Below are 17,175 nucleotides of genomic sequence, written 5' to 3' on the forward strand. Positions count from 1 at the left end.
AACGAATTAGGCAAATTATCCCAGCCAAGTCAGGAAACCTGTTGGTATTGGTCACAGGGGGCACCCCTCTCAAATGACAAGCCTTTTTATCTTTGTAGCCAGAGCCAGGAGTCCAAATATACCTATCTCTAAGAAGACTGGTGGAGAATGGTGCAGGTCCCAGGTGTAGTACCTCTTCACCGAGGATCATGTTTTTTTAATCACTGAAATATTCTATATCTAGTACTTGGTTAAGTAAAATCCAAGATGGCAAGTGCTTGGGTCCAGGTTGCTACAGCAGAAAACCAGATATTGGTGCTTTGAATTATCAGAACAAGTTAAAATAATTCTAGCCATAAATGGTCAAAGACACGTGCTTTTTCCATTATTCACTCAGACACTGTCATTTACTCCCTAAGAAACCATCACTTCTTAGATTTATTTTTTTTTAAGTATACTCCCTTCAACCCTCAGTGTTTAATCTCTTCAAGCCCACTTCCCAGGCCCCTTTTTCCTCATTTCAATCAGCATTCTTCTTATCTTTCTCACATGACTCACAACTACTCCATTTAATATGGTAAACCATGGCCTCATGTGACTCTTGAGCATTTCAAATGTGATTAGTGTAAGTGAGCAACTGATTTTTACAAATTCATTCAGTTTTAATTAATTTACATTTAAAAGCTAATACTTGATTCACCTATTGGGGAATTTTAAGTATGTTTAGAATAACTTCAGTGCATGAATCTACTTTCAACTGTAAACATTATGAAATACAAACACATATATATTTCTGATAAAAATTTAGATATGAATTAAGATGTCCCTCAAGTATAAAATATACACTGGATTTTGAAGACAGCACAAAAATATATAATATATCTAATTTATAATTTTTATATTGATTGTATGTTGAAATGATAGTATTTTGGGTATAGTGGGTCAATTTGAACTATATTATAAAATTAACTTTACTCATTTTGTTTTCTTTATTTAATGTGGCTGCTAGAAAAAATTTAAATCACACATATATCTTAATATTTCTCTTGTGCACTCTTGGTCTAGAGGCTTACTACTCAAACAGTAGTCTGTGCATCAATAGGCAGGATGTCACCCGGGAACTTCTTGGAAATACAGAGTCAGAATATGCATCTAAAAAAATCCCTGAGCAACTTGTTTGACCATTAAAGCTTGAGATGCAGTAATCTATACTGTGATCACTCACCCACTCTTCCTCCGTATCTCTGGCACACAGAAGCTGCTCAATCAAAGCAATTTTGCAGCTTCCCATTACACACTTGCCATTCCCCTCAAATGGCTGCCATACTAGACCCTGATCAAGCTATCTGCTAAACAGCACTGGTTTGCTGCTCTTGTCTCCCCTGGTCTTCCCTGCCCTTTAGCTACCTGTAAACTAATCCTAACTACTTTTACTCCACATATTATAATCAGAGACTCATAGAATGCTAGAACTAGACAATAACTAACACAGGTTCATTGCCCTGGAAGGAGAGCCTGAGACAGGGATTTCTATTCTGCTTTTTCAGGGAGTGATCTCAGAAGAAGGTGAGTGAAGGAAGCAGAATTGAAAGGGGAAAAAAAAAACACTAAGCAAGGATATAGTCTCCACTGAAGACTACCTTTACCCTGATCCTAGAGAGATGGTCTGGAGTCCAAGTTGTGCTACAGTGTTGTTCCCACATAAAGGCAAAAGTGGCCCTTTTGCTATTTTCAAGCTAGTCAGTCATTGGCTGACACTGGGGGTCAATGCATGGGCTTCATGCTAAGTGCCTTCCTTTTTTAAATTCTTCTCTTAAATTTTTATTGGAGTATAGTTGATTTACAATGTTGTGTTAGTTTCTCCTGTACAGCAAAGTGAATCAGTTATACATATACATATATCCACTCTTTTTTAGGGTCTTTTGCCATGCAGGTCATTACAGAATTGAGTAGAGTTCCCTGTGTTCACTATATTGATGATATGTTAATTGGACCTGGTAGACATGAGGCAAGTGGATAACTTGTATCTTAATATATGTGCTCCAGAGGGTGGAAGATAAACTATACAAAGATTCAGGGCCTCCCATATCCATGAAAGTTTTAGGGATCTCTCACTTTCTGACTCACGATAAAACAACAGAATGGTTTCTTGAAGGTACAGCTTAAGTACCATCTTGGGAATGATGCCATGTCAGGATGATGCACTGTCCTCAGAAGACAGTTTATATATTCAATCAAAGACGTCGCCAATAAGTAGAATGCATGGTCCAGAAACAAAAGTGTTAAAGTGGAAGTCACTCCAAGCCACTATATTGTTGTTATTAACCTATATTGTGACAGAGAGCAGAAGAATTAATATAGCCTTGACCATGTATGTATACAGTTGTCTATCTCCTGTGAACACAAACTGCTTCTGATCCTGCTTCTGATGTGGGCCCTCCCAAAGGACATGGACCGTTGTTGGCTTTTCCATTTTTTAAAAAAATATTACAACCTGGCAAGCATTCCCACCTCTATAAGACTTTTGGTTTCTTCTCAACAGTTTGCCACAGCAGCTCTGGCATCTCTACATCACTTAGTGTTGGCCATCACCCTTTCCAAATGTCCAAGAGTCATTCCAGAAATGTATTAGAATCACTCAGCACTATTGCCAAGGGTTTAACTTATGTATCACAGGGGAGTGCTTCCATATCACCAAACTGTCCCATGTCCAGACTTATATTCCTCCCCTCTTGGTTCAGCATCCTCAGGATTCTCAGGCATACTGTCCTGGTTTCTACTGATAAATGTAGGCCAGGAGCTGCAGCAATTTGGACACATAACTCCTCTCCTCTCTTTACCTTACCCAGCATCTCCCCAGTCAGGATTTGCTAAGATTTGATTTTCTGCTGGCCAGTATAAGTCTAGGGAAGATTCTGAGGAGGGTGGGGATTATGTTAGGCACTCACCTCATTTGAAGCTTCTGCATAGTCCTTAAGCAAATAGACTGTGATCTTCCAACAAGGGGAGTAGGGCAATTCTGCAGGTGCAGAGCATTGAAGGGAATTTAGGAGTTCAAGGGTCTCATGTGCATTTACCCACACACCTCCACCCAAGACTCAAGGTCACTCTCTTAACAGGGCACTGACTTTAATGTAAGACACTTGCCAGGGTTGAGAATTCAATCTTCTCTGAAATTCTGCTACTCTTACAATTAGGTCCTGAGCCTTGCCTTCAGCATGGCATGTCCTCTGGCTGCAGGAAATAAGGGTCTCCTTGAATGTTGCCAAAGAGGCCTTCCTACCCTAACTCTTTGCTTTATATTGCTGATAAATAGATACGCACTTTGTCATCTCTCTTAAACAAATTAATGGCACATAGCAAGAACCACTGAACATCAGTCCTTATAGTTATTTCCCCGCATTGCTCAATCCCACTAGACATTACATCAGGTAGTAGACCCCTTTTCATCTATATCCCATTCCAGTTCACCATGGTGAACTAAATAAAGTGTTAGCACCTATTCAACTGCAGCATGCCAGGGACTATCAAATTCCACTTACCATCAGTGGTAGCATCCTCACTGTTATCCACCCCCAGAATAATCCAGAATGAATGAACTAACTACAGAAACCCATCCTTAGAGTCTGATCCTAAAACTACCTCCTAGACTCATAAAATGTGAGAACTCAAAGATGCCTGTCTTAATCTATTTCCCTGGAACAGAGCCTGAGACAGAGATTCCTGTTCAAGTGATTTTGGGTGAATGCTCTGAGGAGGAGAGGCAAACAAGATAAGGCTAGTGGCGGGAGGAGCGTAGAGAGGGAGCTGCTCAAGAATGTGTTCTCAGCTAGATACGCTTCAATCTGATCCCACAGGGAAGTTCTGGAGCTCAAATTGCACCTCAGAATTGATTCCAACTTGAGGCAAGGACCACATGCCAATTAGTCATTTGTTGAGGACTGCCCTGTCCTGGTTGGGGATTTGGGGTGGTGGTGTGCATAGTATCCCAGGCAAGGTGGCTACCATTTCCCCAAAAGTTTTCCTTTAGAGAAGAGGGCATCTGTGAGTTCTATCCATGGACACTGAAAACAGCTGAGACAAGTGGACTGACCAGTAAAGGGAATCTTTGCAGACATGAATAGCATTTAATATAAGGCCTTAAAAATTAGTTAACTCAGTAATTAAAATTTTTTTTTTGCCTTTTGTATCACATACTTCTTTAAGTCATTGAAAGTTGTGAATTCTCTCCACAGAAAAATACATATGTATAAAGATATTTATGTATACTAAAAAGAGGTTGACAGATGAGATTATTAAACCCCAAAGAGTTTATATGACTTGCCCAAAATTTTTGCTGTAAATTAGAGCAGAATGAGATGGCCAGACAACCAAAGTTCTAAACACCAAAACCTTTCGATGAAAAAAAATTTTATAATGAATTATACATACTTGATGTATTGAACCAACAAGGTATCTGAAATGTTTCTTGTTACATAAATTCACAGATATGTTAAAGTCATACACGTGATCCTCAAAATTTTTTTGCATTTAAATATTGCTGCTTGCCACTTTAAAACAATCATAAATTTCTACTTAGAAGAGGGGTGTTATGCTACTGCGATTAGAGGAAAGGATAAACATTCAAATATAACCAGGACTCAGAAGTGCCTCATCCTTACCAAAAGCACAAACCTTAATGTTTTTGCTTTCTTCTTATTAAGAATATCTAAAGTGTGAATTAAAGTTTGCAAGTTCAGAGTATTTTTAAGAATGTCTGTAAGTTTTAAATTCCCTGTCTTCTCATTAGTGATGTTTTCTATAATACAGGTACTATTATAAGACAAGGAGGCTTTGGTTTTTAAAAGTGCTTTAAATAGGTCTTATTCTGTGCTAGAATATTTTTTGTAATGAAAAGCTATTGACTGTTCCTTTAAAAACAGCTTTTGGATGTCAACTTGCTACTTTGGAAGTCACTAGGGGAAAACAGAGAAAAATACAGTATATTTTTAAAGAATGACTAATTTCACTGGCAATTTGAGCCCTTTGGGGTCTTAACATTTTTAGTTTGATATTTGACCTCAGAGTATAATAGTTATCTGTTTTTCATAGATAGTATGGATTTGCAGGGGCGGGTAGCTGTGGTTTCAGAATGGTGATTTGAGACCCAGGAAAAATGGCTCTAGTTCTGGAATTTGAAATGATAATTTTGCTCATCTAAAATTGATATGCACACATACTTAACATAGTATATTTACATGCATATTACACATACATACTCAACTCTTTTTATTTTCTGTAGCCTTCTATCCCTCAGTACACATAGTGAAAAGTGCTTGTGTTTCAAGTGTGTGGCAGGGTGAGTTTTCACACTGTCAACTTACCTGGTAGAGATTCTGGTACCCAATTCTGATGTGAGAAGAGGGGGTTTTCCTGCACCACCAAGCAATTATCAGACATCAGCTGGCCATCTTACAATTCAACTCAGTACTGGCTCTATCTACCCAGAGGTAGCATCAGATTCCATAGGTTAAGGGCTCAGTCCCACTGCCCTCCACTTCAGATGCCAAGAGCAAGTTGAGGTTGTTACCTGTACTTCTCACAAACGGGCTATAGATTGAAGGTTCCCACGCACCCTCTTGGGTATAATTAATTTGCAAGAGCTGCTCACAGAACTCAGGAAACCAGGTTACCCACTATATTACTGGTTTATTACAAAGGATATTAAAGAGTACAATGCAAGAGCCAGATGAAGAGCTTCTGTCTTCATGAAGTTTAGGGCCTGGCATGGTGGCACATGGAATCAGTTTGGATCACCAATGTGGAAACTCTCCAAACATCCTCCTTTGGGGTTTTTATGAGTGTTTAATTATACAGGCCTGATTGATAAATCATTGGCCATTGGAGATTGATTCAACCTTCAGCCCTTAGCCCCTTCAATTTTTCCATTGAGGCTTCCCAAGTTTGTAATATGGTAGCAGCTCTATTTTCTTCAGTGCACTGTATTGATAGATGCTCTTGGGAAACACATTACCTGGTTTTGCAAAATGCACTTAGGAATTTCTTTGAGTTCTTTTCCACCTGTCATCTCCACCTGGTGGGCAAACAGGCACAGAACATAAGTATAAGTTTCCATGCTGGAGGAATCCTCACTTTGTACCAGTGGCATCAACCACAGCTAAAATCTCCATGGGAAACTGCTGCCCCATCTGGAGGGGCTCTGTGTTCTCTCTTATCTTTTTTCTAGATCCTTTTCTACATAAGAAAATGTACATCCTCTAAATGTGCCCATTTTATCTTTCTACCATTCATACCACTATCTCACTATGATGACTTTGTATGATTAATAACCAAGTCATACTTCCATAGTATTGAGCTGAGGAGTAAGTAGTTGAAAAATAAGGTACTGTTTATTAAAAGGGCACATGGTAATTCTTCATAAATATGTTATTCTACCTTCTATCAGAGGAAGCATTATTTTTTCCAATACTGGAAAACAGTTGAAATCATTTAATTTACATTTTCAAATTATGATTTTACTACACTTAGACCCAAGAGAAAGACTTTGCAGTAGGCACTAATTTATTTCATCAGTCTGCTCTTGATTATGTCTTTTGTCTCAAGTTCCTATCATGTTTGATTCTTTGGGGCAACATTTTCTATTTGATCTCTTTTAATTCCATTTATTTGTTCTTAACTCCTCCTTGGGCTCTTTCTCAATTGCAATATAAATGCAGAAATGAAAGGTTACTGTCCTAGGAATAGACACAGCATTTATAAGCAAATTTTTCCTTTGTAACCCCTGACTTAAGCTATGAGAACACCTGTAAAAAAATTAATGTGAAACCAAAAACCTTTGCCAGTCAGATTTCTAAAGGCTGAATCCAAGCTCTGACTCCATTTAAAATTAAACTCAAGAGAATTATTTAGAAGTACATTATTTGTTAAAAAACCTTCAAATGAATGAATAAAATCAATAATCAAATAATTTAATAAGAATTTTTATTGCTGAAAACTGCCTACTTTAACATAAAACTATTGTTCACTAAATATGGCTATAATTTTCTGAGAATTGATTTATCATCCTGAGATTTAATAATTGAGCACTGAAAGATGTTGATGATAAATATTATAACCTAAATGTTGAGAACTGCCCTAAGGCAATTTGATAATTCCTAATTATTAGGTACTTTTGGTAAATAACAATAGCCTGGTTCAAAGAGATATGTAAGGACAATACATATCTTTGTTCTTCTCCATCAAAGCCTTACAATGGACTCTTACAATGAAAGCAAGTCTCAGACCAAAATTTGCCACAGCTGCAAATACAAGAAATCAAGTAGGAACAACAACAACAAAAAAGAGAATGGAATATCATACAGTCTTAAAAAGGAAGGACATTCTGACACATGATTGATCATGGAGGAACCTTGAAGATGTTATGCTAAGTGAAATAAGCCAGTCACAATAGGACAAATACTGTATGATTCCATTTACATGAGGTACTTAGAGTAGACAAAATCCTAGAGACAGAAAGTAGAATGGTGATTGCAAGTGGCTGAGGGCAGGGAATAACTCTCTATTGTTTAGTGGTTACAGAGTTTCAGTTTTATAAGATGAAGAGTTCTGGAGATATATGGTGGTGGTGGTACCACATTATGAATATACTGAATACCACCAAACTGTACATTCAAGAATGGTTTACAAGGTAAATTTTATGTTATGTGTATTTTACCACAATACTAAAAAATGGGGAAGATAAAAAGGTAATTAACTTATTCTGTAAATTCAGTGACATCCCTGAACTTTGTTCTTTCAAGCACTTTGAAAGAAAGATTCACTCAAGGCAGATGCAACAATATTCTTTCTGTAGGGTTCTGCCAACCTCCTGGTAAGATCAGATGACAGACGCCTCCAAAAATGTCTAGACATGTGATGCAATGGAGTCTTCAGGCATGGGATCAAGATGTTCTCAACAGCATAGCCTCTTGGAATTGCTAGATTCTTATTTCCTATTCATGCAAGTGTAGAAGTAACTGTGAAGTTCTTTTTGCCAATCTGTATACTTTGAACACAACTGGCCACATGAATGAAGAATCATTTCTAACATCCATATACTAATTATCAAATCTCTTGGTGTGGATCAATGATAAATCTAGTCGTTCTGGTTAGTCTTTCAAATACTAGCTAAACATCTCTGGGATATGGATTCCTTATTAATTATTTCAATCATTAGCAAGTTATCCTGGAATGTAAATTAAAACTAATATATATATATATCACACTATTTCTCTACCTGCAGATTAATAGCCCTTATTAGTTACTGGATTACCCTTCATTGATTCTTTTGAAATAACATATAGGTTATTATGTAAGCATTTTAAGGGCAGAAAATGTCTATCTTCCTTACAACCTCTCCAACTAATTCATCCCCGCCACCCCTCTTATTTTCCCAACTTTCTTGTTTTCCCCTCCAGCCTGATCTTTCAGTGTTTCAGGGAATGACTTCTATGTTAAGCCCAATTTTATGTCCATCCCATTACTATTTTCTTCACTGGGGTGGAACTGGGACACTCAGAAAATAGGCTGATTTTCCTTCTATGTGGAAGGAATGAGACAAAGTTGTAAATATCCAACAATAAAAATATTTATTATGTATTTCATTAAAAATTCATCATAAATTTACAATCTCCCACTGCCCTAGGAGAACGGTCCTTGGTACCTGGAGGGTCCTTTGCTGGTGAGCTCTGTGAGGTATGAAAGTTTAGAGGTAGAAATTAGAAAAATGCTAAGTTGCTCTGAAGAAGGAAAAGAGAGAGAGAGAGAGAGGAGATTGAAATACCTAAGCAAAGAAGGGCTAGGAGGACAGAAATCGGGGGAGCTGAGCTGAGACCTGTGAGGTGGAGAGGGCAGAAAGAGGAATCTGGTGATTGTGCAGCCAGGAGCAAAGACTCAGGAAGGGACAGCCAAGTGAGATTTTAAAAGTGATATGCCATGTGAGGTGCAACATGATCCTTCTGGGATCCACAAAACTACAAAGATTGCAATGTGCTTACTTTGGTTGAATTTCTTGTGGAAACAGAGACAAGAGCTGACTGAGAAGAAGAGGGACAGCTGACCTGTAGGTTATATAAAGATGCCAAAGATGCCTTAGGACCCACCTCTGAGTATGAGGGGCTGAGATTTGGTACACTGTATAGAACAGTGGAGGAGTTGGAGCCATGTTCTGCATACACCAGGGATAGAGCAGCTGGCTATTCCTGCTACTTTCATACTAGGTACTAGAGAAGACACACTATAAATCAATACTAGGAGTTTCCTAGCTTTGCCAAAGAGCAATAAACACATAGCATTGGTGCACAACATTCTCCCATTAGTCCTTTTGCAAGTAAACATTTAAAGCATTTGGTACCTTAAAAATTTGTTATTTCTTCATTTTTATCTACTTTTTCAGCTACCCAATTGTATCTTCTAGGTCTATCCCACTAAAAGTACACAGCAGATGAGAGGGTGTGGAGAAAAGGGAACCCTCTTGCACTGTTGGTGGGAATGTAAATTGATACAGCCACTATGGAGAACAGTATGGAGGTTCCTTAAAAAACTAAAAATAGAGCAACCATGTGACCCAGCAATCCCACTACTGGGCATACACATGGAGAAAACCATAATTCAAAAAGAGACATGTACCACAATGTTCATTGCAGCACTATTTACAATAGTCAGGACATGTCCATCAACAGAGGAATGGATAAAGATGTGGTACGTATATACAATGGAATATTACTCAGCCATAAAAAGGGTCATTTGTAGAGACGTGGATGGACCTAGAGACTGTCATACAGAGTGAAGTAAGTCAGAAAGATAAAAACAAATATGGTATGTTAACGCATATATGTGGAATCTGAAAAAATTGGTATAGACAATCTTATTTACAAAGCAGAAATAGAGACACAGATGTAGAGAACAAACCTATGGATACCAAGGGGTTAAGGGGGGGGGCGTGGGATGAATTGGGAGATTGCAATTGACATATATATACTATTGATACTATGTATAAAATAGATAGCTAATGAGAACCTACTGTATAGCACAGGGAGCTCTACTCAGTGCTCTGTGGTGACCTAAATGGGAAGGAAATCCAAAAAATAGAGAATATATGTATACGTATAGCTGATTCACTTTGCTGTATAGTAGAAACGAACACAACGTTGTAAAGCAACTGTACTCCAATAAAAATTTAAAAAACAAAAGAAAACAAAAGGTACACAGCAGAAATAGGAAAGGCACATATACCAAGAAGAAAGAGAATAGGAAGGCATAATAAACGTGGCCAAAAATATAAAATATATGCTAATAGTTCAGAGAGCAGCCACAGCTTAGAACATATTGTGCCAAATCACAGTCAGGATCTATTTATGATTCCAGGTTTCCAAACCGAGCGCCTGACTAGGATTTAGCACTGTCCAGTTTAATGGTCACCAATTCAGACAAATACATGGAAAGCACATTACCAAATTTAAGAGAGCTCAGTGGTAAAAACAGTTAATAATACTCTAAATAATAGAATCAAGATTTTTGAAATATTGGTAGATTTGTATCATTAAACATAACCAACGTGATAGTTATCAGCTATATGGATTGCCAGTTACACAGAGACTTGTCTTTTGAGCTCTAGACTCATACTTCCATCTGCCTAGTTGACCTCTCTTCTTGGATATCTTATGGAGATCTTAGGTTTTATATATTCCAAACCAAATTCTTGCTCTTCTTCTCTAAAGCATGTTTCTCTTCCAATATTGTCTATATAATTTGAGTGCTACTTCCATCCAGCCAGTTATGCAAACAAGAAATATAGTACAGTCGTCATGGACACCAGCTTCCCCTCAAATATGAAGATTATTCTGTTTCTACCCATAATCCCAACATTTCTCAGTGGCCTCCTAATTGGTCTTCTTGGATCTATTCTTAACCCCTTCTAATTCATCCTCCACACTATGGCTAGATTAATATTTTCAAAACACAAATCTGAGCAATTCACCCAGTTGCTTGAGTTCCTCAATGGATTCTCACTGCTCTGGCAACAAAGAACAAAATATTTATCATATCCCGTGAAGCCCTGCATGATATAACCCTTTTTTATCTTGCTAGCCTCATTTTACATGACACTCTTACTCTCTGGCTGTATACCAGTCCCAAGAGCTTCTTTCTGAACTGACAATTGACAGAGCTTTGCACAGACTTATTTGTGTGATTATTTAATTGTCTCCTATACTAGGATGAAGCTTCCAGAAGGGTAGAAACGATTCTTGTTTCATTTACCATTGAATTCCCAGTATGCGGCACAAGATTTGACACATAGTAGGTACCTATCAAGTATTTGTTTAATGGCAAAAAGATAAAAGCTAATGGAAATACATGTTAAAATTCTGTATTTTGTTCCAAAATCTTAATGAATCAGAAGAATTGGATTTGAATTTATGACAAGTTCAGTATAAACAGAGTATAACTGCCACGAGAAAACTACTACAATCTTTGATTACACTAATGGACATATAATGTAATGGTCAAGGGACATGAAAGCTCCTCTGTGCTCTGCACTGCCAGACTGTGTCTGTAGCAATATGCCTTTGTACTTGCTGCTCCTGCAATACTCGTGTCTTCATGTCTCCACATGGCTTACCCTTATCTCTTTCATATATTTGCTCAAATATCCCTGCATCAGTCAGGGTTCCAACAGGAAATAGCATACTTGAAATAGGATAATGTCGAAGAAGTCTCATGAACAAAGGGACTATTTTCAAAGGTGTGGATATAAAGAAACCACAAAGGATAGTGCAGTAACCTAGAGCTCACCATCCCTAGGCCTAAAGGGACAAGAAAGGGAGTGGTTACTGGAAACAGAAGGAGAGAGAATCCTTGAGAGGAGCCAGACTTCTAATAGAGGGACACAGTCAACCTGAGAGTCCTCACTAAGCGACGACCAAGGAATAAATATCTTGACCTCACTCTCCTCCCTCCCTCCAATATCTTACTAGGATCCCCAATGGTTAACCCAAATGGGAAGCCAGTTGGCAGGGGAACTGCTGATCTACTCCACAGGTCAGCCTCCTGAGATGGAGAATAGGTGGGATAAGAAAAGAGAGCAGATCTAGAGGGGTGACCAAAAGATAATGGGCACAGTCACCTTTTTGGTGACTCCCTGATCACTATTTTACATTGCAACCCCACCTCCACCCTCAGAAGGTCCTATTTCCCTTCCCTGCTTTGGTGTTTTTCCACAGCACATATTACTTTCTAACATACTGTATGTTTTACTTTTTTATTTGTTGTTTTTCCCATTAAGAATATAAGCTCCACAGGGTAAGGACTTTTATCTGTTTTGTTCACTGCTGTATCCTATCCTTAGAGATAGGCCATGTGATAGATGCTCAATAAAAATGTCTTGAGTGAATGAAAGCACTAAGTCCTGTGTTCTCATTTTTAAGTTTCGTGCATTCTTAAGGGGGACATCAAATATTAGAAGAGAACACTAGGATAGTGAAGGGTGTGGTCTGCATGTGCCATAAGTGGTTGAAAGGCCTGATCACACTTGGCCTAGAAAAGATATGACAAAGGATTGACTTCAAATCTGTAGAGGGCTAACCTTTGAAGGTTAGCCCTATGAAAACAGACTTATTCTATTAATATGTTACATAAGAGGACAGAATTAAGGGCACTGGATGAAATGTTATTAAGCAAGAAGAGTTCAGGTCAACATAATGAAACTATTTGATTAATTAAAGCTGTCTACTGACAAGACAAGGAAAATATTGCCTCCTTCAGAAGTAAATTGCTCAGCGTTGGAGGAGCCCTATCATAACTGAATGGCTATCTTCTAGGATATTTTGGAACTGATTGCTAAATTGGATGGAAAGTTGAATTTCCCATATAAGTGCACCAAATATATGTTTTGATTGAATAACTGAATGCTTATACAAAATGCTTTGTATTTGACAAAAGTCAAGGTCAAAATAAAATATTACCGTCACAGGATGAATTTCTGGGATATCAAAATAAAGCTGAAGTTTTATTTTAAAATATTACTGTAATATTGGTATTAAATTGTAGTAGCTATTTTAAAAGTCTGGCATTATAATATGATCATTAATCATCACTTAGCACCATAGCTACTAGATTGCTTATATGGTAACTGCACTGCATGTTTGTGATACTAAGCGTTCACCTTCACTTGAGGTTGGTGGAGATGCAAGATATGTTTTGGCTGGTTCTGCCAATACTGGATACTGCAGTTATATTATTAATCTTTCCTTCCTCTCTAATAATAACCAACCAAGGTTATCCTCTCTTAACTTTCCTAACTTATCCTCTGTTAACTCTCGGAACCCCAAGATTCTGTTACTAGTGATGGATGCAATTTCAATGATAAACCCAAACACTGAAGCCTCATGCCCTGACTGAGCAAAACACTTTCTGAAGCAGACTTAATTTACTTGCTCTTACTTTAAAAAAATGTTTTCTCTCTTTCATGTGCCCATTGCGTCACACAATCACTTCAGAGAATTTTTCCTTAAACCTTGGATCTAGTAACATATGAAAATAGTAATATGATTGGTTTTTAAAATTAAAAAAGTCTCTATATTATCAGAAATGACACTCTAGTCAGTATTTGGCTTTTTGGCCCTCCAAAGACTGAGGCCAAAGTTAAAGATGAATTCTGCCTCAAGACTGACTATGTAAGACAGGCCTGAACTTCCATGCATCCTTGTTTTTTTAGGGTGCCTTCCAGTCCTAAAATTCCATGATTCTGTTATTTTACAGATAAGGAAACTGAAGTTCAGGCAGGTTAAGTCATTTGACCAAAACTAGCACATAGTTAATGCGAGAGACAAGCTTGGGTCTTTCGCCAGAGTGGCTTTCATTTGTTCCATTATGCATATTGCAAAGGATAAAACTGTTAAATATATAGTTAAAATGTCTACTATCATGGACGCAATGTGTCTAGAACTTTGCCCTCTAACTGTGTCAAAGCAAATCAAACTATAATCTTTTTCTTTTTTTTGAAGAATTAGAGACGTGGCCTTCTTTACTTGGTACCTACACTGAAGTTAGCAAATGAAGCTATTGGATTGCAAACTTGTGATCCTTTCAGTAAAGGACAGAAGTGACAGCCACTCTGGTTATTAAAGGATATGGGACAGAGATATACATGAAATAATATGTACCAGTGTGAATGATGCTATTTTTGGTAAATTTGTAAATTTTATGTCCACAATGCCCAAGGCCATAAACTTAAATATTAAAGCACACTGCAGGTTCGACCTTTTGCAGGGAAAGCAATAGGCTGACAGATTGAGACCTTGCTGCTGCCAGAGAGTGAGCTAGAGTGAGAAGTGTCACAATATTTGAGAGATTATATTTGCCTGGATTACTTTGGGAAGACAGCACATATGAATCACGTTTTTTTAATTCTCTGCTCTTTCTTTTTATTACTCCCTGATAAATAACAATTGCTTCCATAAACCAATTTCATTTAAATTGTTAAACCAAACACCTAACATTTGGAACAGGTCCCATAACAACATTTGAAGATGGAAGGTGTATGTAACCTTTTGACTAGTAATATTTTCAATGTTAGATAAGTGAATTGGTTACACAAGAGTGCTTTGAATTATTAATTTAGAAAAGACAACTCTAAGGTGAGGGGCAGCAGGCTCAAATTGATTAGGAAATTACTTCAATAATCTGGAAGGAACTACTTTAATGAAAGTTAGTGTTAAAATGTGTATCCTTCTAATTAGGTTAGAAGTTAATGTGAACTCTACCTAATGGTTACTGTAGTAGCTATCTAAATTGTAAAACAGTTCCTTACTTTAAAAATGACATATTTAAATAATTTTATTCTTTACAAGACACTGTCACCTATTGTTCTCATTTGATAATTTTCTTTGATAATCACAACAATTAAGACATACCATTTAAGATAAACCATTTTTATAGCTGAGGAAACTTGGAGTTAAAGTAATAACTTGCCTAAGGTCATGTAGTTGAAAAATCATGAATCTCAAATCTTTGACGTTTTCACAATATCATGATTTTCTTTGAAAGATTTTTCCTCTGAGGTGTTTTAAGAATTGGAAAATTATCATAACTGGTAGAAAAAATTCTGGCTTGATTTTATTAATATTAATTTATTCATTAGATATTTATTATGACATAATATTTATATATTTTAATTATTATGTAACCATATTAAAGATACTTATAACTAATATAATAAACTCCTGATTTACTGCCACTAGAGTGGTTTGAATGGAATTACATTCCATTCCTATAGTAATAAAATATAAATTAGCATGCATTGGTTAATTTCAATTACAAAATTAGATTTCTTCAGCTTTTTCGGATTTGATTTGACCTCAGTTCAATTTGGAATATGTCCACTTAGCCTTACACATCTTGAAGAGAGAGAATTAAAAGTAAAACTAAACAATTACCTTTTCCTGAGGTCTCTTTCCATCTCCATCCCTATTACCTACAAATCTCTAGGAGCATTGCCTTTCTCAATAATTTTAGCACTAGGTTCATAACTTCACTAGTGCAGGAACATTCAGCTACATAGGTATTACTTTGCCTATACCTTTCTGGCCTTATTGCCTCTCTGCCCAACCTGGCTCCATGGATTGCCATTTCTTCAGTTCTTTTACGACACCTTCATTCCTTTGGCTCTTCTCCTTTAGCCATGTTCACTTTCCCAAACCTGAACCTCATGTAAATCACATCATTGTACTGTCTTTTTTTTTTTCTTCCTGGGATGCTGAACATTTTGAATAAGGTCACAAAACCTACATACAGATTTCTACCATCATTCAAGCCTCAGTTGGGCTCTCTCTGATGTTCAGTAATCTTTCATTCTGTGTTTAATTAACTACACTCACCACTTATAATGTACATCTTTTATTTTTGCCTGACCAAATATCTATTTCCATGTTCTGATAACAGCACCCAATATTCCTTTGAGGAACTACGCCTCTGCCACTTTCAGTCTATGTGATCTGAGTAAAGAGGTTGCTTCCCCTCAACACCAACATCCCAACACACACACACACACACACACACACACACACACACGCACAGAGTTTTATGGGTGATCAAATAATACTGAACTGGCCAACCTGCTAGTTATCTCCTTTTAGTGACAGTAATTGATGGGGATGGGCATGCCATCCAGGTCTATATACTGAGACTCAGTTCCAGAAATTTGCTGCAACTATTGGGAAAGAAGTATTCTTTTTCCATTGTGGTTGCTAACTTGGTTGAATTTACTCCTAGAGTTCCTGGTGGCCAATCTTGTCATGACATAGACTGATCTTGCCTAAAAATAAAGCCAACACAGAGCCAAAAATAGAGGGAAAAGATGGAGATATTTTGTCCATGGCATCATTTGATCACTTAGATCCAACGGTACATAAAACTATAATAGACTTATTCTTATGAAATAATGAATACTTTCCTTGGGCCAACTAGAGTTGGAGTTCTGTCATTTCACTGAAATGAGTCCTAACTAATTATTACTCTATAGAAACTATTTTCTTAAAGGTTGTCAATAATACTAACAACAGCTAATATTTATTGAGTATTTACTATGTGCCAGATATTTTCAGCACTTTTCGTGGATAAAAGCATTAAAACCTCTTAACTCTATAGTGTTATTATTATAATCTTCTATTTACAGATGAAGAAACTGAGGCACAGCAAGAAAGAAACTTGTCCTAAGGTTTTATGATTATAAACAGTAGAGCTGGGATTCAAGCCAGGGCACTACGATTCCAGAGTCACACACCTGAGCTATTATTCTATGTTGCCTCATGGGTCAGCAAACCCAGTAACTTTTCCTCAACCTGAGACTCTTTGCCACATTTGACACTATCTATTTTCTTCACACTCTCATGCAAAGCAAAGGCTTTTAGATTAGATTGGGCCTACCTGGATAATCCAGGATAGCCTCCATATTTGTGTTCATAACTCTAATTATATCAGCAAAGTCTCTTTTACTATGCAATGCAATATATTCACAGATTCCAGGGATTAGGACATGGACATATTTTGGTGGCCATTCCACCTACCACAGTTTTCTTGGGTGTAACCTTCACCTCTCTTTTCTATTAGACCCCCTACCTCACCTCTTTGTAGTGGTAGAGCATATTTTCCAATTGTTTT

This window comes from Tursiops truncatus, chromosome 3 (genome assembly GCF_011762595.2).
Source record: "Tursiops truncatus isolate mTurTru1 chromosome 3, mTurTru1.mat.Y, whole genome shotgun sequence".
NCBI classification, from domain to species: domain Eukaryota; kingdom Metazoa; phylum Chordata; class Mammalia; order Artiodactyla; family Delphinidae; genus Tursiops; species Tursiops truncatus.